Source organism: Scyliorhinus torazame, chromosome 14 (assembly GCF_047496885.1).
Source record: "Scyliorhinus torazame isolate Kashiwa2021f chromosome 14, sScyTor2.1, whole genome shotgun sequence".
NCBI classification, from domain to species: domain Eukaryota; kingdom Metazoa; phylum Chordata; class Chondrichthyes; order Carcharhiniformes; family Scyliorhinidae; genus Scyliorhinus; species Scyliorhinus torazame.
This window is the reverse complement of record NC_092720.1, coordinates 47,344,855-47,366,873: the sequence shown is the minus strand read 5'-3', so window position 1 is coordinate 47,366,873 and position 22,019 is coordinate 47,344,855. Positions and strand designations below refer to the sequence as shown.

Here is a 22,019-nt window from a genome sequence, read left to right as displayed (position 1 = left end):
TTCAGCCTCAGAGGAGACGGATGCACAAATTGCCTATGCAGTTTTAATACAACAAGCTTTTTAGCAGCTAAAGTCCCATTTTCAACTGCCATTAACACATCCTTAACCACTCTACTTGAAATATTATTTGTCAGTAATGGAATACAATAGTGTCCCAACTGTGTAAATTGTAAGTCCACCATCTTTCCAAAAACTGTTGCCTTATCCTGTTCCATATCCAGTTTCATGTGTGCTTTCTTCATCGACGGTCTGCTCAGAAGCAAAGGTATCTCACTTGATACAACATCCGTGCTAATTAAATGATTCACCCTGGCAATATTGCAAGGGATCACCACTCTTTTCAGCGACTTCAGAGTATTATCATCCCCAAACCTGAAACTTTCAAATTCCTTAACCTTGTTACGATTTTCAGCATTCAAAGAGTGCAGGTAACATTTTAGTCAGTCAATTCCACACACAGTAGATGTGCAGCTACTGTCCAATACAGCACAGTTGAAGGATTCTGCAACCAACACCCTCATTACCGGCGTAAAACTGCTTGTCAATAGGACAATGCCTTCTTTCTGGTCACTATCTTTTTCCTCTTCTGACTCTTCCGTGTCATGTGTCGCTTCAAACACTCTATCATAACAAGTTGGACAGTTGAAAGCATAATGGTATTGGGAGTCACATCGAAAACATCGATTTATCATGCCCCGTGCATTTCTGGAGTTCATCTTCCTATTGTAGGTTCTAACTGGGTTTCTGGCTTCATAATTTCCTTGTCTCGGTCTCCTTCTATAGTCTTGAACCCTGTTGGTAGCCATACGATTTCGCCATCCTGTTAGTAGTGTATCTTCCATATTCTGCCTTATTGCAGGCTGACCTATTTGGGTCATCAGAGCCATCGGAATCGAATGTTTCCCCAGAAACCTTTGTAAAGCTTTTGTCATCTGTTCGAATAAGGTATCCTTATCAGTAAACTGAACTGCTGTCAAAACCAGGAGCCTATCCATGTTGCTCACTCTAGCACAGTCAAGTAATTTAAAGGCCAACACAGACTGTGGAAATTCCAGATTGTGTTTCTGCAGCCTTTTATATAGTCTGCCAAATTCCATTATATAGTCTTCCATGGAGATATCCTCCATTTTCCGGAACTTATCAAAATCCGACCATGCTTCATATGCACTTAACAAGTATCTTTCTTATAAATCTTATCTATATAATGTAATAAAGTCTCCAGACCTTCTTCTGAGTCTAACTCTTCCAATTCCAGCTCAGAAAGCACTTTGTTTCGGATTTTACTGCCATATGGTAGAGGAAGAGCCAATGCCATAGCTTGTTTTCTCTTTCCCAAAGCAGTTATCTTAGCCCCCATAACTACTGCACTTCTCCATTGGTCGTACGATTCCCTTTCAGAAAATAAGGGAGGATAATCATATCCAGCCATCTTTATCCTCGGTTCAGCCATATATCCCTTTTTTTTTTTCTTTTCTCACTCACTCCTTGGTTTGATCTGGAAAAGTTGTATCTTTCAACCCTTCACATTTACACAGCAACCATCCTCTGCTACCAATTGTTAGACGTTTTAGTTGCTGTGATACGAAGAGTCTAAAGTTCTGTTCCTTTTTCGCAAACACACATTTATTTCATTCCAACAGTCTTTGCACAAAACTCTAACCATCCATCACCTGCCAGAGGCCACCTGAAGCCCCTTTACATGTGTCAATTAATGGATACTTAACATAAATGAGACAACTAATTGCAATGTCTCTTTACCCATTACTTAACATAGAGGAATGAGGCAGGGGCATCTGCTATCCTCACTATGTTCGCACTGGCAATTAAGACCTTTTTACAAAAAAATATCAAAGCAGTTTACAGCCAATAAACACCCCGGGAAACATACTTCCCAACAATCAACTGTAAAGTCTGTACAGATTTTTCACCCTCTTCCCTCACCCCCCTGCGATGAACAGCTCCTCAAACATGGCCACAAACATCCCCCCCCCCTTTTCTCAAACTCCCCTGCTAAGCCCCTTAACTCATACTTTATCTTCTCTAACCACAGGAAGTCATACAGGTCACCCAACCATGCCGCAACTGCCGGTGACTATGCCGACCGCCACTCCTGCAAAATTCGCCGTCGCCGCCGTGCAATCAGAGAGGCAAAGGCCATGACATCAGCCTTCCTCCTCTCCATGAGCTCCGGCTTCTCTGAAACCCCACCACCAAAGGGTCTGCCACATCCTCCTCCACTACCCTGGCTAAGACCACGAACATTCCTGCCCAGAACATGTGCGCATGATTCGCTGGTCCCCGCCCACACCTCTCACACTCATCTGCTACCCCCTGAAAGAACCCACTCATTCTCGCCCGAGTCATATGCACCCTGTGCCCCACCTTAAACTGTATCAGGCTCATCTTGCACAAGAGGTCCCATTTCCCCATCGCAGTGCCTCACTCCATACTCCCCAATTGATCTCCCCTCCCAACTCCGCTTCCCATTTCACTTTGATCTTCACCACCCGCTCACCTCCCTGCTCCCCCAGCCACTTGTATATATTCCCAATTCTTCCCTCCCCTTCCAAATCCGGAAGCAGCAGGGTGTATCCTGACAACTTATGGAACCCCCTCCAAACCTTTTGCGCAAAGTCCCTAAACTGCAGATACCTGAACTCACTACCCCTCAGCAGCACTACCATCTCCCTTAGCTCCTCCAGACTGGTGAATCCTTCCTCCAAATACAAATCCCTCACCCTGACCAGCCCTATTTCCCTCCCCTCCTGTATACACTACCCCCCCTCCCCCACCCAGCTCAAACCCATGATTCTCACACAGCGGCGTCAGCACCGACATCCCTTCCATCCTAAAATGCTTCCCCAGCTGATCCATATCTTCACCGTGGACTGCACCACTGGACTCCCTGAATACCTACTCAGAGCCATTGGCAACGCTGCCGTCAGCATAGCCCTCAAACTCGACAAGATTCCTCCTCCATCCTAACCCACTACCCCTTCTCACCACCACCACACCTTGTCCATATTCGCCGCCCAATAATGAAGCAAGTTCGGCAACGCCAACCCCCCTGCTGCCTCTGCCTCGGTAGCAGGGTCCTCACCACTCGCGGCACCTTCCCCGCCCATACAAAGTCCAAGATGATTGTGTCCACTTTCTGAAAAAAGGCCTTTGATAAAGATCAGGAGAGCCTGAAAGATAAACAAGAACCTCGGCAGAATATTAATTTTCATCACTTGGACCCTCCCCGCCAACGTTAAATGCAGTATATCCCACTCCTAAGATCCTCCCTGGCCTCCTCCCACCGGCTTCGATAAGTTCCACTTATGGAGCCCTGTCCATTCACTCGCTACCCGAATCCCCAAATACCTCAAACTATCCCTCGCCACCGTAAATTACATTCTTTCCCCCCCCTCCCCTAAATTAACCCACTGTCCCAGCTCATACACCGGGAATGCCTCTTTTCCCTACATTCAGTTTGTACCCAGAGAACCCTCCAAACCTCCCCAGCAGGCCCCTAATCCTGCATACACACCAATGGATCCGAAACACACTCCAATGGATCCGAAACATACAAGAGGTCATCGGCACAGAGCGACACCCGATGCTCTCTCTGTCCCCTCATAATCCCCCGCTACTCCACTGACTAGCTGGGAGCCATCACCAATGGCTCGATGGCCAGCGCAAACAGCAACGGCGACAGTGGGCACCCCTGCCTCGTACTCCTGTGTAAGTCAAAGCTTTGTGAGCTCATATCATTCGTCCTCGCCGTTGGTGCCACATACAGCAACCGCACCCATGCCACAAAACTCAGCCCAAACCCAAAACTTCGAACAAGTACCGCCACTCAACCCAATCAATGCCTTATCCGCGTCCATGGACACCACTACCTCCGGTACCAGAGCCCCCAACGGATTCATCACCACATTCAATAGCTGTCTTATATTACTCGGGAGCTGCCTGCCCTTCACGAAGCCTGTTTGATCTTCTGCAACCACCCCCGGGACACAGTCCTCCACGAAGATTGATGGAGTTGTGGATAGTAAGGAGGGCTGTTGTCGGCTGCAAAGAGACATAGATAGGATGCAGAGCTGGGCTGAGAAGTGGCAGATGGAGTTTAACCCTGAAAAGTGTGAGGTTGTCCATTTTGGAAGGACAAATATGAATGCGGAATACAGGGTTAACGGTAGAGTTCTTGGCATTGTGGAGGAGCAGAGAGACCTTGGGGTCTATGTTCATACATCTTTGAAAGTTGCCACTCAAGTGGATAGAGCTGTGAAGAAGGCCTATGGTATGCTCGCGTTCATTAACAGAGGGATTGAATTTAAGAGCCGTGAGGTGACGATGCAGCTGTACAAAACTTTGGTAAGGCCACATTTGGAGTACTGTGTACAGTTCTGGTCGCCTCATTTTAGGAAGGATGTGGAAGCTCTGGAAAAGGTGCAAAGAAGATTTACCAGGATGTTGCCTGGAATGGAGAGTAGGTCTTACGAGGAAAGGTTGAGGGTGCTAGGCCTTTTCTCATTAGAGCGGCGAAGGATGAGGGGCGACTTGATAGAAGTTTATAAGATGATCAGGGGAATAGATAGAGTAGACAGTCAGAGACTTTTTCCCCAGGTGGAACACACCATTACAAGGGGACATAAATTTACGGTGAAAGGTGGAAGATATAGGAGGGATATCAGAGGTAGGTTCTTTACCCAGAGAGTAGTGGGGGCATGGAATGCACTGCCTGTGGAAGTAGTTGAGTCGGAAACATTAGGGACCTTCAAGCAGCTGTTGGATAGGTACATGGATTACGGGAAAATTATATAGTGTAGATTTATTTGTTCTTAAGGGCAGCACGGTAGCATTGTGGATAGCACAATTGCTTCACAGATCCATGGTCCCAGGTTCGATTCCGGCTTGGGTCATTGTCTGTGCGGAGTCTGCACGTCCTCCCAGTGTCTGCGTGGGTTTCCTCCAGGTGCTCCGGTTTCCTCCCACAGTCCAAAGATGTGCGGGTTAGGTGAATTGGCCAATGATAAATTGCCCTTAATGTCCAAATTGCCCTTGGTGTTGGGTGGAGATGTTGAGTTTGGGTCGGGTGCTCTTTCCAAGAGCTGGTGCAGACTCAAAGGGCCGAATGGCTTCCTTCTGCACTGTAAATTCAATGATAATCTATGATTAATCTAGGACAAAGGTTCGGCACAACATCGTGGGCCGAAGGGCCTGTTCTGTGCTGTATTTTCTATGTTCTATGTTCTATGTTCCCTGCCAACAACTTAGCCAATACGTTCACATCCATGTTCAATAGTGACATGGGTCACCGGATCCACTGGATCCTTCCTTTTTGGGGGGATTAGTGTGATTTTGCCTGCGTCATCGTCTCCGGCAACTCCCCCTTCTCTCGTGCTTCATTCAACACCCTCAACATTTGTGGTGCCAGGTCCGTCGCGAATTCCTTATAAAATTCCGCCGGGTACCTATCCGGCCCAGGGGCCTTCCCAGACTTCATACCCCTGATACTATCCAGCACCTCCCTCAACCACAGGGGCTCCTCCAACACCTGCCTCTTTGCTTCCTCCACCTGGGGAAATTCAAGCTCATCCAGAAACCACCCCATGTCCCTCTCCTCTCCCCACAGGTCCTCCTCGTAAAGCCCCTGCTAGTACTCCCTAAAGGCCTCATTTATCTTCCCTGGCTCCGACACCACATCCCGTCTCTTCAATATTTCCCTGGACGCAGCCTGCCTCCGCAGGTGGTGTGCCAGCATGCGGCTCACCTTCTCCCCATACTCATCTTGCACCCCTCTTGCCCTGCGCAGTTGCCCTACTGCCCTCTCTGTTGTCAGCCTGTCAAACAGCCCCTGCAACTTTTTCTTCCTCACCAATTCCACAACGGTGGGCACCCTCTAATATTCCTTGTCCACCTCCACTATCGCGCTCACTAGACTATCATGTTTCGCCCTCCTTTCCTTATCCGCACGAGCCAGAAACAAAATAATTTCTCCCTGTACCACTGCCTTCAGTGCTTCCCAAAAAATGGCCGCCGACACTTCCCCATTCTGATTCAACTCCACATACTCCTTAATCACTGCCCGCACCTTATCACAAAAAACCTCCATCTGCCAACAACCCCGAGTCAAGCCTCCACCCCAGCCTCTGCTCTCGTCCCGTTCTAAACCGAATCTCCAGCCAGTGGGTGCATGGTCCGAGATAACTGTCCCGCATACTCTGCCCCCTCCACCCCAACCAAAATCTCCCGACTCATTACAAAGGAGTCAATCCTCGAATACACCTTACGGACGTGTGAAAAGAAGGAATACTCCCTTTCCCTGGGTTCTGAAAATGCCATGGGTCCACCATACTCATCCACTCCATGAACACCCTCCCCGCCCCCCCCTGCTCCCTCGCCATTTGTATCCTACCCAACGACCTATCCGTCCTCGGCTCCAGGACACAGTTTAAAATCTCCTCCTGTGATCAACTGGTGTGTGGCCAAATCCGAGATTTCTGCCAGCAACCCCCTCCTAAAACCCACATCATCCCAATTTGGGGCATACACATTTACCATCACTGCCCCAATCCAATACCCCACTCACAATCACGTATCTCCCACCCGGATCCCTCACCTTCTTCCCACTCTCAAATCTAATTTTTTTGCTCATTAAAATCGCCACTCCCCTCGATTTCAAATCAAACCCCGAGTGGAAAAACCTGCCCGACCCACCCCTTCCTTAACCTAACCTGGTCCTTTACACGGGGGTGGCTCTCCTGCAGAAAAACCACCCCCGTTTTCAGACTCCTGAGGTGCGCGAACACCCGTGACCTTTTAACCGGCCCATTCAGTCCCCGGACGTTCCATGTTACCAGCCTTACTGGAGGCTTATGCCTCACATCCCCTTTACCGTCGGTCATCTTCCCTACTTAACTCCTGCGCCCTTATCTATATCCTATACCTAGCCCATCCCAGATGGCCCCTTTCTCTGCCCCTGACCATGTCATCTCTCCCCCCCGGCCACCCCTCCTGGCCTTCCGTTCACCAGCATAACCTGCTAACGTGGCAGCTCCTGCCCAAAGGCACCTCTCAAATAACTCCCCCCCCCCCCACCCGTCCTCAGCTCAAGGAAGAAGGCTCCCTGATGACCTTACCCTCCCCCACCCAAACGACGACTTCTCCTGAGGCAGCCGTCTCCAAAAGCAAACAAACAAATGTTAAACACAAACAGTCCCATAAAACAGGGGGTGTGGGGACATCCATCCCCACATAAACTCTTCACCCCTAGAACTCCTTACAATCTCAACATTAAACAGCAACCCCCCCCCCCCCCCCAAACAAAAAAAGAAAATCCCCAATCCCTACACCCACTTCAAACATGCTCCCGACCATTACAAAATGCCAGATCCCTGGTTCCCAAGCATTGTCTGCTCAGTTCTCCCCAGTTTATGCTCCTTAATGAAGTCTTTGGCCGCTTCTGGGGTCTCTAAATAATACTCCTGGCCTCCAAATGTCACCCATAATTTCGCCGGGTAGAGCACCCTAAACACAATCTGCCACTGGTACAGCACCGCCTTGGCCTTGTTGAAACCTGCCCGCCACTTTCCCAACTCTGCTCCGATGTCCTGATAAATTCAAACGTTATTTCCCCTCCCCCCCCCGCCACACTTGCAGGTACTCTTCTCCCTGGCCCATCGCAGAATTTTCTCTTTCTCTACAAATTTGTGGAGTCTAAATGAGTCCTTGGTGATGCCACTTCAGGCCTTGGCTAAGTGGCATGGGGTTGAGAGGGAGGGCAGCACCGGGTGTCACTGTATGCCGATGACCTATTGCTGTTCGTGACGGACCTGTTGGCAAGTATGGGCAGAATCATGGGTTTACTGGAGAAAATTGGGACCTTCTTGGGCTAAAATAGAATGTTGGGGAAAGTGAGGTCTTCTCGGTAAACGCTTCAGGGACGGGGGCGAATCTGGGGCTCGGGGCTCTACAGTTTAAGGTGGCATGGGAGAGGTTCTAGTATTTGTGGATCCAGGTAAAGCATGAGTTGGCCATGATGCACAAGTGGATGCACAAGTGGAACCTGACGGGGTTGTGGAGGAAGGGGGACCTTAAACAGTGGGATAGACTGCATTCGATATTGGTGGAGGCTAAAGATGGAAAAGATTTTTATTTTTTAATATATTTAGAGTGCCCAATTCATTTTTCCAATTGAAGGACAATTTAGCATAGCCAATCCACCTACCCTGCACATCTTTGGGTTGGGGAGCGAAACCCATGCAAACACGGGGAGAATGTGCAAACTCCACACGGACAGTGACCGAGGGCCGGAATCGAACCTGGGACCTCGGTGCCAATGAGGCAACAGTGCTAACCACTGCGCCACCGTGCTGCCCCTTCAGGTGTAAAAGATGAGCATACTGGCAAGATTCCAGTTTGTTTTTCAGTCCCTCACGATTTTCCTTCCCACGGATTTTTTTCGGAAAGTGTATGCATTAATCTTGTAATTGTTGTGGGCAGGGAAGGGGCCGAGGATTAGTAGGACTGGTGCAGAGTTGGGAAGCCGGGACTGGCGCTCCCGAATTTGCTGAATTACTATTGGAAATGTGGAAAAGGTGAGATGATATGGGGGGATGGATGGGATGTACAGGAGGTGTTGGGAGGACTGGTCATAGTCATGTTTGTGGAGTGCAAGTTTGCTGGGCTAGAGGAACAGTGAGAGATTTGAGTTACCACAGGGAGTGAGTTCAAATACTGGCAAGCATGGGACTTTGCACGCAAGGAGCTGCCCTCATTCCCTCAGGAACCCGGAACAAGGACCCGAGTTTGATTCCTGGCTTAGGTCACTGTCTGTGCGGATTCCGGTCTGCACGTTCTCCCTGTGTCTGCATGGGTTTAGTCTGGGTGCTCCAGTTTCCTCCCACAAGTCCCGAAAGATGAGCTTGTTAGGTGAATTGGACATTTCTAAATTCTCCCTCAGTGTCCCTGAATAGGCGCCGGAGGTGTGGAGACTAGAGGACACAGTAACATCATTGCAATTAATGTAAGCCTATTTGTGACACTAATAAAAGATTATTATTATTTTATATGCTTTTGGAGAAAATATTGCTCCTGGATAAAGTGGGGGGGCTGGTAGGATTGGGGACACATATGGTGGTTGGGAGAACAGGGCACGACCTTCGTGAAAAGGATCAAGCAGAATTGGTAAGAGGAGTGTGGGAGGGAGATAAGATGGGGACTTTGGTGTGAAGTCATGCACCGAGTGAACTCGAACTCCTCTTGCGCAAGGATGAGTCTTATACAGTTTTTGAGGTGGTGCATAGAGTCCACATGACTGGTCCGGATGAGTGGGTTTTTTGCCGGAGGTAGCGGCGTGTGCGAGAAATGTGGGAAGGGGCCGGCGAACCATGTCCATATGTTCTGCGGGTGTGTGTGTGGAGTTGGAGAACTTTAGTGCGGCGGTGTTTAGGAACCTATCGAGGATTGTAAGGTTCAAGATGAAGCCACACCTTATGGTGGCGATCTTTGTGTGTATCTGTGGGGAAGGGGGCCGATGCTGTGGCCTTCGCCCCTGTGGTTGCCTGGAGATGGATACTTTTTAGATTGGAGGTTGGCTACACCACCGGGGGTCGTGGCATAGTTGGGAGACTTGAGGTTTCTCAGGTTGGAGAGAATCCGATTTGTCTTAAGGGGATCAGAGGAGGGCTTCAAATTACAGTGGAGGCCGTTCATGACTATATTAGAGGAGCGGTTTGTCGCCGGGGGGGGGGGGGTCGGGAATACTCTGTTGGATGTTAAAGTTGTGTTACTATGTTGAACATGTTTGGAATAAAATACCTTTTTTTAAAAAAACTTTTCATGATTTATTCCTATTATCAGAACAAATGACTTATTCTCACGGTAGCAACACAAAATACCCACAAGCTGGCCAAATCAGTGATTGAGGACAATTCATGGACTCCACCAGTAACTTATTTTCAGATTTAGCCTTTTTGCATGTGTCTGCACACACCAGATAAGAGATATTATCCACTGCACACACAAAGCAAAAGCTGAATCAGAAAAATAGTGGCAGGAAAATTACGACATGTATTGGAGGCTTTACATTGTTCCTGTCCAGTGACAAGGCTGCCTTGTTTTGTTTTGATTATTCTCTAGAATAACTCATGAAAATGAGTCAGAAAATGTGAGCAAATAGCACATGAATGTGCCTCATACATTTCAACAGCATTCACATAGTTGTTAATTCAATATAAAGTATGGAATTCACACAGTAAATGTTTTTGTTACGTTTAGTGAAGCCTTCCTATTCTGGCAGGTGGCCCCTTTACAGGCAGCGCAGTAGCAGTGGTTAGCACAGTTGCTTCACAGCTCCAGGGTCCCATGTTCGATTCCCGACTTGGGTCACTGTGCGGAGTCTGCACATTCTCCCCGTGTCTGCGTGGTTTTCCTCTGGGTGCACCGGTTTCCTCCCACAGTCCAAAGATGTGCAGGTTAGGTGGATTGGCTATGCTAAATTGCCCTTATGTCCAAAAAGGAGGTGTGGGCTTGGGTAGGCTGCTCTTTCCAATTGCCGATGCAGACTCGGTGGGCTGAATGGCCTCCTTCTGCACTGTATGTAAAGTCTATGATCTAGATCACCATGTTCAAGCAGGGGATGTTTTCAAATTCTCCACTGTCCTCCTCACAATTACACAATGCTGTCTTGCATGGGACAAACTGGTAGACATAACTGCAATCATCAGTGGAGCAAACTTGCACAATGAAAAAAAACAAATTGCGTATCAAGGCTGAAACACTCAAGCATCCAAGAAAGCAGCCACTGATACAAATTTGCCAAAAGGAACGCTGGATGAAAATCAAGAGTTTGTCCCTCCCTAGCAAGGGGCATAAATGTCAATTTTAACCCCAACCCAAGTAAGATCATGGACTATAATTGTCCTTCAGATTAAGGTGGTTTGCTGATGTAGCAGCCATGCGACAGTGATACAATTTTATGCAATGGATATTGTACTCCAGCTTCTGGAGTGGGACCTGAACCGACAACGTTCTGACTAAGAGGACAAAATGTGGTGTTAGAAACGGGCCTTTACACTAATTGCTACATAAAACATTGTATGGAAATGCAAACACATTAGCAACCTTAAGATAAAAACTCTAAATGTTGCAACACTTACAGCATCTGCTGAAAGCCAGGTAATGTTTTGTGTGCAAACTCTTGTCCAAAGTCAGCTATAAAGAAGGGCGCAGACCCGAATGTTAACTCAATATTAAGTACGGAATTCAGACACAGTAGGTAAGTAACTGTTAAGTATTTCCATCATTTGATATATTTTTTCAGATTTCCAGCGGCAAATTTAATTTCTTTGCCTTTTGTCTTTATACGAGCAATCATTTGTTGTGGGAAGGTGAGAAAGTGCAGGGAAATCTGGAGACTGGAGAAGCACTTGAACAACCAGAGTTACAATGACATTGAAATTCTTAGCATTCTACAGCATGCAAAAGAAAACAGTATTTCAGAAAGCACTCGGGCCTACTCATTTCCAAATGTGCTTGCTCTTACTAGAATAACAGAATTTTTACACAAGATTTAATTGTTCAGAAGAAAAGGCAATGACCTGAAACATTAACTCTGTTTCTCTCGCCACAGATACTGCCTGGCCTGCCCAACATTTCCAGACTTAAATGAAGTATAACTTCAAAATGGCATTAGCTGAAAAGGTTTATTTGATCTAATGAGCAACATTTGGAACAACATTAATTAATTTTTTTTAAAAATATATTTATTAAAGTTTTTTAACCAACACAATTTTTTCCTCTTACAAACAATAACCCCCCCGTAACAAAATAACACGAAAACGCACTGAGCAAGATATATACATGACAAAATGGTATATTTACATAGCTTTATACACTGGCTCTCTCCTGCACGTGCCAGTTTCCCCCACCCTTCATGTTATCTCCTGCTCCTCCATCCCCCCAAGCAATCCCCCATCGCCCCTCGCCCCCCCCCCACCCCCAGCGTTGCTGCTGCTGCTGACCGAACTTCCTCTCACGTTCCGCGAGATAGTCTACGAACGGTTGCCACCGCCTGTAGAACCCCTGCGCAGACCCCCTTAAGGCAAACTTAATTCTCTCCAGCTTTATGAACCCAGCCATGTCATTTATCCAGGCCTCCACGCTAGGGGGCTTCGCCTCCTTCCACATTAGCAAGATCCTTCCCCGGGCTACTAGGGACGCAAAGGCCAGAATGCCGGCCTCTTTCGCCTCCTGCACTCCCGGCTCGTCCACTACTCCAAATATTGCTAGCCCCCAGCTTGGCTTGACCCGGACTTTCACCACCTGAGATATTGCTCCCGCCACTCCTCTCCAGAACCCCTCCAGTGCCGGGCATGACCAAAACATATGGACATGGTTTGCCGGACTCCCTGAACATCTTCCGCATCTGTCCTCTACCCCAAAGAACCTACTCAACCTCGCCCCCGTCAAGTGCGCTCTGTAAACCACCTAAAATTGTATCAGGCTGAGCCTGGCACACGAGGAGGAGGAATTAACCCTACCCAGGGCATCAACCCACAAACCTTCCTCGATCTCCTCCCCCAGCTCCTCCTCCCATTTACCCTTCAACTCTTCTGCTAGCGCTTCCCCCTCTTCTTTCATCTCTTGATGTATTGCCGAAACCTTGCCCTCCCCGACCCATACACCCGAGATCACCCTGTCTTGAATTTCTTGTGCCGGGAGCAACGGGAATTCCCTGACCTGTCGCCTCACAAAAGCCCTCACACCTGCATATATCTAAATGCATTTCCCGGGGGTAGCTCAAACTTCTCCTCCAGTGCCCCTAGGCTCGCAAACGTTCCGTCAATGAACAGGTCCCCCATTCTTCTAATCCCCGCCCGATGCCAGCCCTGGAACCCCCCGTCCATCTTCCCCGGGACAAACCGGTGGTTACCCCTGATCGGGGACCACACCAATACTCCCATTGCACCCCTGTGCCGTCTCCACTGGCCCCAGATCCTTAGCGTTGCCGCCACCACCGGGCTTGTGGTATATTTTGACGGCGAGAACGGCAGCGGTGCCGTCACCAACACCCCCAAGCTCGTTCCTTTACAGGACGCCATCTCCATCCTCTTCCATGCCGCCCCCTCTCCCTCCATAACCCACTTGTGGATCATCGCCACATTTGCTGCCCAGTAGTAGCTCCCTAGGTTTGGCAGCGCCAACCCTCCTCGGTCCCTGCTGCGTTCCAGGAACACTCTCCTTACGCTCGGGGTCTTATTCGCCCACACAAACCCCATAATACTCCTACCTACTCTCTTGAAAAAGCCCTTGATGATCACGATGGGAAGGCACTGAAACACAAACAAAAACCTCGGAAGGACCACCATTTTGACCGACTGCACTCTACCCGCCAGCGAGAGCGGTAACATGTCCCATCTTTTGAAGTCCACCTCCATTTGGTCCACCAACCTCGTCAGATTCAATTTATGTAGGGCCCCCCAAGTCCTGGCTATCTGGATCCCCAGATACCGAAAACTCCCCACCGCCCTCCTCAGCGGTAGGTCCCCTATCCCTCTTTCTTGGTCCCCTGCCTGTAATACAAAGAGCTCACGCTTCCCTACATTGAGCTCATAGGGAGTTTGGGGAGTTCTCGGGCTAAGAGTCTGCATGACCTCCACCATCCCCTCCATTGGGTCCGTACAGCAACAGGTCATCCGCGTATAGCGACACCCGATGCTCTTCTCCCCCTCGGACCACCCCCCTCCATTTATTAGACTCCCTCAGTGATATGGCCAAGGGTTTGATCGTCAATGCAAACAACAGGGCGGACAGGGAGCACCCCTGCCTCGTTCCTCGGTACAGCCAAAAGTACTCTGACCTCCACCGGTTCGTCACTACACTCGCCACCGGGGCTCTGTAAAAGAGCTTAACCCAGCTGATAAACCCTCCCCGAACCCAAACCTACGCAACACCTCCCAGAGGTACTCCCACTCTACTCGGTCAAAGGCCTTTTCCGCGTCCATAGCTGCCACTATCTCCGCCTCTCGCTCCTCCGATGGCATCATTATCACGTTTAAGAGCCGCCGCACATTAGTGTTTAATTGCCTGCCCTTTACGATTCCCGTCTGGTCCTCATGAATCACCCCCGGGACACAATCCTCAATCCTCGTGGCCATCACTTTTGCCAATAACTTAGCGTCCACATTGAGGAGCGAGATCAGCCTGTACGATCCACATTGCAGTGGGTCCTTGTCTCGCTTTAAAATCAAGGAAATTGTCGCCTCCGACATTGTCGGGGGCAGGACCCCTCCTCTCTTGCCTCGTTAAAGGTCCTCACTAGTAGCGGGGCCAACAGATCGACGTACTTTCTGTAGAACTCCACCGGGAACCTGTCCGGCCCCGGGGCCTTCCCCGCCTACATACTCCCCAAACCCTTGCTCAGCTCCTCCAACCCGATTGGTGCCCCCAAACCAGCCACCTCTTGCTCCTCCACCCTCGGGAACCTCAGTTGGTCTAGGAATCGTCTCATTCCCCCCTTCCCCCCCGGGGGCTGGGATCTGTACAGCTCTTCATAGAAGGCCTTGAATACCTTGTTTATTTTCGTTACACTCCGAACCGTGGCTCCCCTTCCATCTTTGATTCCCCCTCTTTCCCGCGCTGCCGTCCTCTTACGGAGCTGGTGTGCCAGCATCCGACTAGCCTTTTCCCCATACTCGTAGGTCGCCCCCTGCGCTTTCCTCCACTGTGTCTCCGCCTTCCCTGTGGTCAACAGGTCAAACTCCGTCTGGAGCCGTCGTCTTTCCGCAAGTAATCTTTCCTCCGGGGCCTCTGCGTATCTCCTGTCAATCTCAAAATCTCCCCCACTAACCTCTCCCTTTCCATGCCCACTGTCCTCTCCCTATGAGCCCTGATGGAGATTAGCTCTCCCCTGATCACCGCCTTCAACGCCTCCCATACCACCCCCACTCGCACCTCCCCGTTGTCGTTGGCCTCTAAGTACCTTTCAATACACCCCCTCACCTTCCCACACACCACCTCATCTGCTGGAACAACATTAATGTATGGATTACACAGAATTAGTGAAAATTATAATACACAATAGGTTGTTTGGGCAAAGAACAGTACAGCACAGGAACAGGCCCTTCAAGCCTGTGCCGACCATGCTGTCCGTCTAAACTAAAATCTTCTACACTTCGGGGTCCGTATCCCTCTATTCCCATCCTATTCATGTATTGGTCAAGATGCCCCTTAAACGTCACTATCGTCCCCGCTTCCACCACCTCCTCCGGCAGCGAGTTCCAGGCACCCACTACCCTCTATGTAAAAAACTTGCCTCGTACATCTCCTCTAAACCTTGCCCCTCGCACCTTAAACCTATGCCCCCTAGTAATTGACCCCTCTACCCTGGGATAGTCTCTGACTATCCACTCTATCTATGTCCCTCATAATTTTGTAGACCTCTATCAGGTCACCCCTCAACCTCCGTTGCTCCAGTGAGAACAACCGAGTTTATTCAACCTCTCCTCATAGCTAATGCCCTCCATACCAGGCAACATCCTGGTAAATCTCTTCTGCACCCTCTCTAAAGCCTCCACATCCTTCTGGTAGTGTGGCGACCAGAATTGAACACTATACTCCAAGTGTGGCCTAACTAAGGTTCTATACAGCTGCAACATGACTTGCCAATTTTTATACTCAATGTCCCGGCCAATGAAGGCAAGCATGCCATATGCCTTCTTGACTACCTTCTCCACCTGTGTTGCCCCTGTGGGTCTGTACACCTAGATCTCTCTGACTGTCAATACCGAGGTTCTACCATTCACTGTATATTCCCTACCTGTATTAGACCTTCCAAATGCATTACCTCACATTTGTCCGGATTAAACTCCATCTGCCATCTCTCCGCCCAAGTCTCCAAACGATCCGTGCTGATGTTTATCCTTCACATGAGCCGCAGTCCTTATTTTATGTGCCCACCCTGTTCTATGGAATCATAGAATCCCTACAGAAGAGGCCATTCAGCCCATTTAGTCTGACCGACCCCCTGAAAAAGCATTCTACCTAGGCCCACTCCTCACCCTATCCTCGTAACCCCAGTTAACCTGCATTACTTTGGCTAAGGGGCAATCTTTTTAGCAAGGCCAATCCACCTAACCTGTACATCTGTGGGAGGTGACTGGAGCACCTGGATGAAGCCCACACACACAGACAGGGGTGAATGTGCAATCTCCACACAGACAATCACCCCAAGTCCAGATTCGAACCCAGGTCCTTGGCATGGTGAGGCAGCAGTGCTAACCACTGTGCCACCATATGTCTTTATCATACTTTCCCTCAATTGCCTTTCAAAGCTGTTCTGAAATGTTGTCATGCTCTCTGTTTCAATTAACAACTCCAGTAGTGTATGCCAGACACAACCCTGCAAGATAAAGAGTTTGCATCTTTTGCGCCTTTAGCCATTGTGAAATGTGTACACCAATACAATACCCAAACTACTCTTTACACCAGCAGGCATTTATTGCTTGATTTCTGTGGTCTTACCCATCACTTAACCTGCTTATATCTAAATAGAGATGACTTTTGAGAGAGTTTCAGGGATACTTCAGGAACCTGCGAAAATAAATGAGTCAAAAGACCAGGGGTGGGATTTTCCATTAGCCGACGCCGTAATCGGGAAATGCGATTCGGCGGAGAATAGCTTCCAATGCCAAAATCGTGGCAGCCGCTGATTTGATGCCAAATTGCGATTCTCCGTCAGTTCGAAACTGGCGTCAATGTGCTTCACTCCGGACGTACAGTAGGCAACGTTTGCATATCATTAGCGGCCCAATCCAGTACTCTCCAGGGCCTCCACCTCTGATGGGCCGAGTTCCCGTCGGCGTGGTTCACTTGTGCTTTGAAAAATGTGAAACCGGCATGGCGACTGCTGAGGGAGAGAGAGGGGGTATGCTGACATAATGTGTTGGCCGGGCAGGGCTTCTGCCAGGCCTGGGGGAGTAGTGGGGGCTGGCCAGAAGGTGGGTTGTGGGGTCAGGGTGGACAGACACAGAGCACCATTGCCGTAGCTGACAAGGCAGCCAGGCAGCTGCGCACACCGCTAAAAGTCCACTTTGAACTTAGTGTCAACGGTCGTATAATTGTCTCCTTGGGGCACACCCCTGGGTGCCTTCTGACCCATCAGCTGTATGGGCACGCTCCAACTCAACCAGTGCCATCCTTTTGGCTGGGATAAGTGTGGGTAGGGATTGTAATATGTATATGCGGCTGCAGCTTGTCAGCCTCCCTGAGTGTCGATCACAGACCCGGCGGATCCCGCACCATTATTTTGTGAAATCGAGTGTGTTCCACACGGCACCGGTGCTAGTCCCTCAACGGTAGCAGAACCAGTCCAGGTGCGGCGCCAGTTCTCTGTCATAAAGGTCCACGGATTCTCTTTTGGCATCAACACTTAAGTCTCAGAAACGGATACTCCTGCCCATGGTGTATCTGCTTCAGTGGCATCTAATGGAGTGTGCTATTTTTGATGAAAAGGGCTGATCAGAGCATCTTACAGCACAGAAAGCTTGGGCTGATACGTGGAAGTAATATTTGTGCCACACAAGTGCAAGTAACGATTTGATTTGTTTTATTGTCACATGTAACAACGTACAGTGAAAAGTACTTTTCTGCGGCCAAGGGAACGTACACAGTACGTATGTAGTAGACAAAAAGAATAACCAACAGAGTACATTGACAAATCATTGATTATCATAGAATTTACAGTGCAGGAGGCCATTCAGCCCATCGAGTCTGCACCGGCTCTTGGCAAGTGTACCCTATCCAAGGTCAACACCTCCACCCTATCCCCATAACCCAGCAACCTCACCCAACACTATGGCCAATTTTGGACACTAAGGGCAATTTATCATGGCCAATCCACCTAACCTGCACATCTTTGGACTGTGGGAGGAAACCGGAGCAAACCCACGCACACACGGGGAGGATGTGCAGACTCCGCACAGACAGTGACCCAAGCCGGAATCGAACCTGGGACCCTGGAGCTGTGAAGCAATTGTGCTATGCACAATGCTACCGTGCTGCCCCAAATGGTACATCGACAAACAGTGGTTGGTTACAGTGCGGAACTAGAATCATAGAATCATAGAATTTACAGTGCAGAAGGAGGCCATTTGGCCCATCGAGTCTGCACCGGCTCTTGGAAAGAGCACCCTACCCAAGCCCATACCCACCACCCTATCCCCATAACCCAGTAACCCCACCCCAACACTAAGGGTAATTTTGGACACTAAGGGCAATTTTTTAGCATGGCCAATCCACCTAACCCGCACATCTTTGGACTGTGGGAGGAAACCGGAGCACCCGGAGGAAACCCACGCACACACGGGGAGAAAGTGCAGACTCCGCACAGACAGCGACCCAAGCCGGGAATCGAACCTGGGACCCTGGAGCTGTGAAGCAATTGTGCTAACCACTATGCTACCGTGCTGCCCACTAGGGGCCAAACAAAGCAAATACATGTGCTAGAGCAGCATAGGGCGTTGTGAATAGTGTTCTTACAGAGAACAGATCAATCCAAGGGGGATTTGTTGAGGAGTCTTGTAGCTGTGGGGAAGACCATTTCCAAAAAAAATAATTGGATCTTCGCCCTTTGACATTCAAAGGCTGAATTCCCCCACTATCAATATCCTAGGCTACGGAATACCATTGACCAGAAACTGAACTGGAACAGCCATATAAATACCACAAGATCAGGTCAGAGCTGGGAATTCTGCAGCAATTATCTCATCTCTTGACATCATAAAGCCTGTCCACCATCTACAACGTACAAGTCAGGCGTGTGCTGGAATAGTCTCCACTTGCCTGGATGAGTACAACTCCAACAACACTCATGAAGCTCAACATTATCCAAGACAAAGCAGCCTGCTTGATTGGTACTCCATCCAACACCAATCCACTGTGACGGCAGCATGCAGCATTTACAAGATGCACTGTTGCGAGTCACATGGAAAAACTGGCACCTACAAATTCAGCTCTAAGACACACACCATTCTGACTTGGAACTACGTCGCCATGTCTTCAGTGTCACGAATTCCCTCCCTAACACCACTGTGGTATACCGATACCACATAGAACAATAGAAGGTTTACAGCACAGTAAGAGGCCACTTGGTCCATCGCGCCCGCACCGGCAGATAAATCAGCCACCCTTCCTAATCCCACTTTCCAACATTTGGTCCACAGCCTTGCAGGTTACGGAACTTGAAGAGGTGAATATTCAGACACCTTTTAAATAAATTGAGGGTGCCTGTCTCTACTCATTGCCTTTCAGGCAATGAGTTCCATATCCTCACCCTCTGGGTGAAAAAAATTCCTAATCGCCCCTCTAATTTTTCTCTCAGTCATTTTAAATATATTGTCCAGTGACTGATCTCTTAAAGTAAATAGGCCCTTCCTAGCCACTCCATCCAGGCCCCTCACAATTTTGTTCATCTCAATCAAACCTCCCTTCAGCCTTCTCTGTTCCAAAGGGAACAACCCCAGCCTATTCAATCTTTCCTAACAACTGCAATTTTCAAGCCTAGCAACATGCTTGTAAATCTCCTTTGTGCCCTCTCTAATGCAATTTACATACATTCTGTAATGAGGTGACCAGAACTGCATACAGTGCTCAAAGCTGTGGCCTAACTAATGTTTTATAAAGTTCCAGCATAACCTCCCTGCACTTATATTCTATGCCTCAACTAACAAATGGAAGGTTTGCATATGCCTTCTTAACCCCCTATCAATCTGTTCTGCTACCTTCAGGGATCTGTGGTCATTCACTCCAAGGTCCCTCACTTCCTCTGCACCTCTTGGTATCCTCCCATTTATTGCACAATCCTTTGCCTTGTTTGACCTCCCGTCCTCTGCACCTCTTGGTATCCTCCCATTTATTGCACAATCCTTTGCCTTGTTTGACCTCCCGTCCTCTGCACCTCTTGGTATCCTCCCATTTATTGCACAATCCTTTGCCTTGTTTGACCTCCCCAAATGCATCACTCACACTTCTTTGGGTTGAATTCCTTTTACCACTTGTCTGCCCACCTGACTGGTCCATTAACACTCCTGCAGTCTACAGCAACCCTCCTCGCTATCAACTGTACAGCTAAGTTTTCTGTCGGCTGCAAATATTTTTTTATCATTCACCCTACATTTATGTCCGAATCACATGGACAGCAACAGTTCACGAAGGTTGCTCTTCTCAAGGTTTATTAGGATGGGCAACAAATGCTGGCTGAGCCAGTGACGGCCGCATCCTGTAAAAATAATAAAGGAGACCATTTTTCTGCTTACAATTCTGCAATATTTTCCATTCAAGGATATAGCCATTTCCCTTTTAAAAGATCTACTGAATCTGCTTTGGCCATCCTTTCGGGCAGTGCATTTCAGATCTCAGCCACTCTCATCCCTTCGCCCACTTTGTCCTGCATGTTAGATTGCACATAATTATAGAGTTGGCACATGGACAAGTAGGCACTTCAGGAACACAAATTCCAGGGGCTGGTTTAGCACACTGGGCTAAATCGCTGGCTTTTAAAGCAGACCAAGCAGGCCAGCAGCACGGTTCAACTCCCGTACCAGCCTCCCCGAACAGGCGCCGGAATGTGGCGACTAGGGGCTTTTCACAGTAACTTCATTGAAGCCTACTTGTGACAATAAGCAATTTTCATTTCATTTCATTTTCAAATATGTCATCACAAATCATACAGTAGCACAGTGATTAGAACTTTTGCTTCACAGCGCCAGGGCCCTGGGTTCGATTCCCAGCTTGGGTCACTGTCTGTACGGAGTCAGCACATTCTCCTCGTGGGTTTTCTCCGGGTGCTCCAGTTTCCTCCCACAAAGTCTCGAAAGACATGCTTGTTAAGTGAATTGGACATTCTGAATTCTCACTCAGTGTACCCAAACAGGCGCCAGAATGTGGCGACTGGGGGATTTTCACAGTAACTTCATTGCAGTGTCAATGTAAGCCTACTTGTGATACTAATACGATTATTATAATAATATAATTGTCCATAAATCTTCAATTCAAACCTGGTAACATATCAAAAGATCCACAGTGAAGGGGAAACTTTGGAAAACATGGATTTGCTCCTAACAAAGATGCTAAATTTGTAAAGGCAGCCTGGGCACTGATACCATCTCTTTCAATGTACTACACAAAAATAAAAATAACAGATCTGGCCAAAGCTGCACTCACGCATCACTGGGGCAGGAGGAATGTTTGAATACAACTTAAACAACTACATAGCTGTAGAATGAATGACAGTAAAAATCATGTAAACAATTGCCTGCCTAAATTCGAAAATCACATGATCCTTGCCCGAAAACATTAATTAAATTAATTTTGCCCAAGCAAAACCTGTAGCATCTTATAAAGCACCAACAAATAATCAATGGGAATACATATCAACTTCGAATTATTTGACCTTTCTAGGTATCCGACCAACAAAGAACTCCTCTGCCAGGGAGCGCCAGCCACTAGTTGCTGGGACAGGCCCGACAGTTGGTGCTGCCAACTTTAAATAAATAGCCTTCGATGCCCGACACACAGAGACTGGCGGTGACAGAACACGGACCCGGGTCAAGGTGTGTTTGCACTGCAAAGAATGAAGGTCCCAATTCTCACCTATTCCTCAGGCGCATTCTCTCCAAATGGGCCCCAAGCCGCGGCTATTTATTGTTTTTGTTGTTGTTGTTGCTGCTGCAGCAAACTCCAGCACCGAACACTCACTGCCGACTCCGCCTGCTCTCCGGTACCGGAGCAGCAGCGCGCATGCGGACTACCGGCTCCTCTGGCTCGCCGGCAATGCGCACGCGGGCTGCCGCCTGGTGCCCGCTGGCACTGGCACCAGTGCGCGTGCGGGCTGCCGTCTCCTGCTCCGGCAGGCGGCAAGGCGTATGCGGGAGCAGCCGCCTGCCCCGCGCAGTGGAAGATCAGCCGGCTCAGGGGAAAAAAAACTGGGCTGACAAGCCCACCACCCGAAGGGGGTAGACAAGCTAATG

At 48.8% G+C, this 22,019-nt stretch overlaps 1 protein-coding gene across 3 annotated transcripts in view; it reads right to left on the bottom strand.

Annotated features, from left to right (window-relative positions):
* Positions 1–21,791, bottom strand: part of tnk2b (tyrosine kinase, non-receptor, 2b) — a 543,428-nt gene extending 521,637 nt beyond the window's left edge. For all 3 annotated transcript variants that reach the window (XM_072474109.1, XM_072474118.1, XM_072474119.1), the window contains exon 1: positions 21,643–21,791. The gene's annotated coding sequence lies outside the window, so the exon portion shown is untranslated. The remainder of the gene's footprint in view (positions 1–21,642) is intronic.
* Positions 21,792–22,019: the final 228 nt, after the last annotated feature.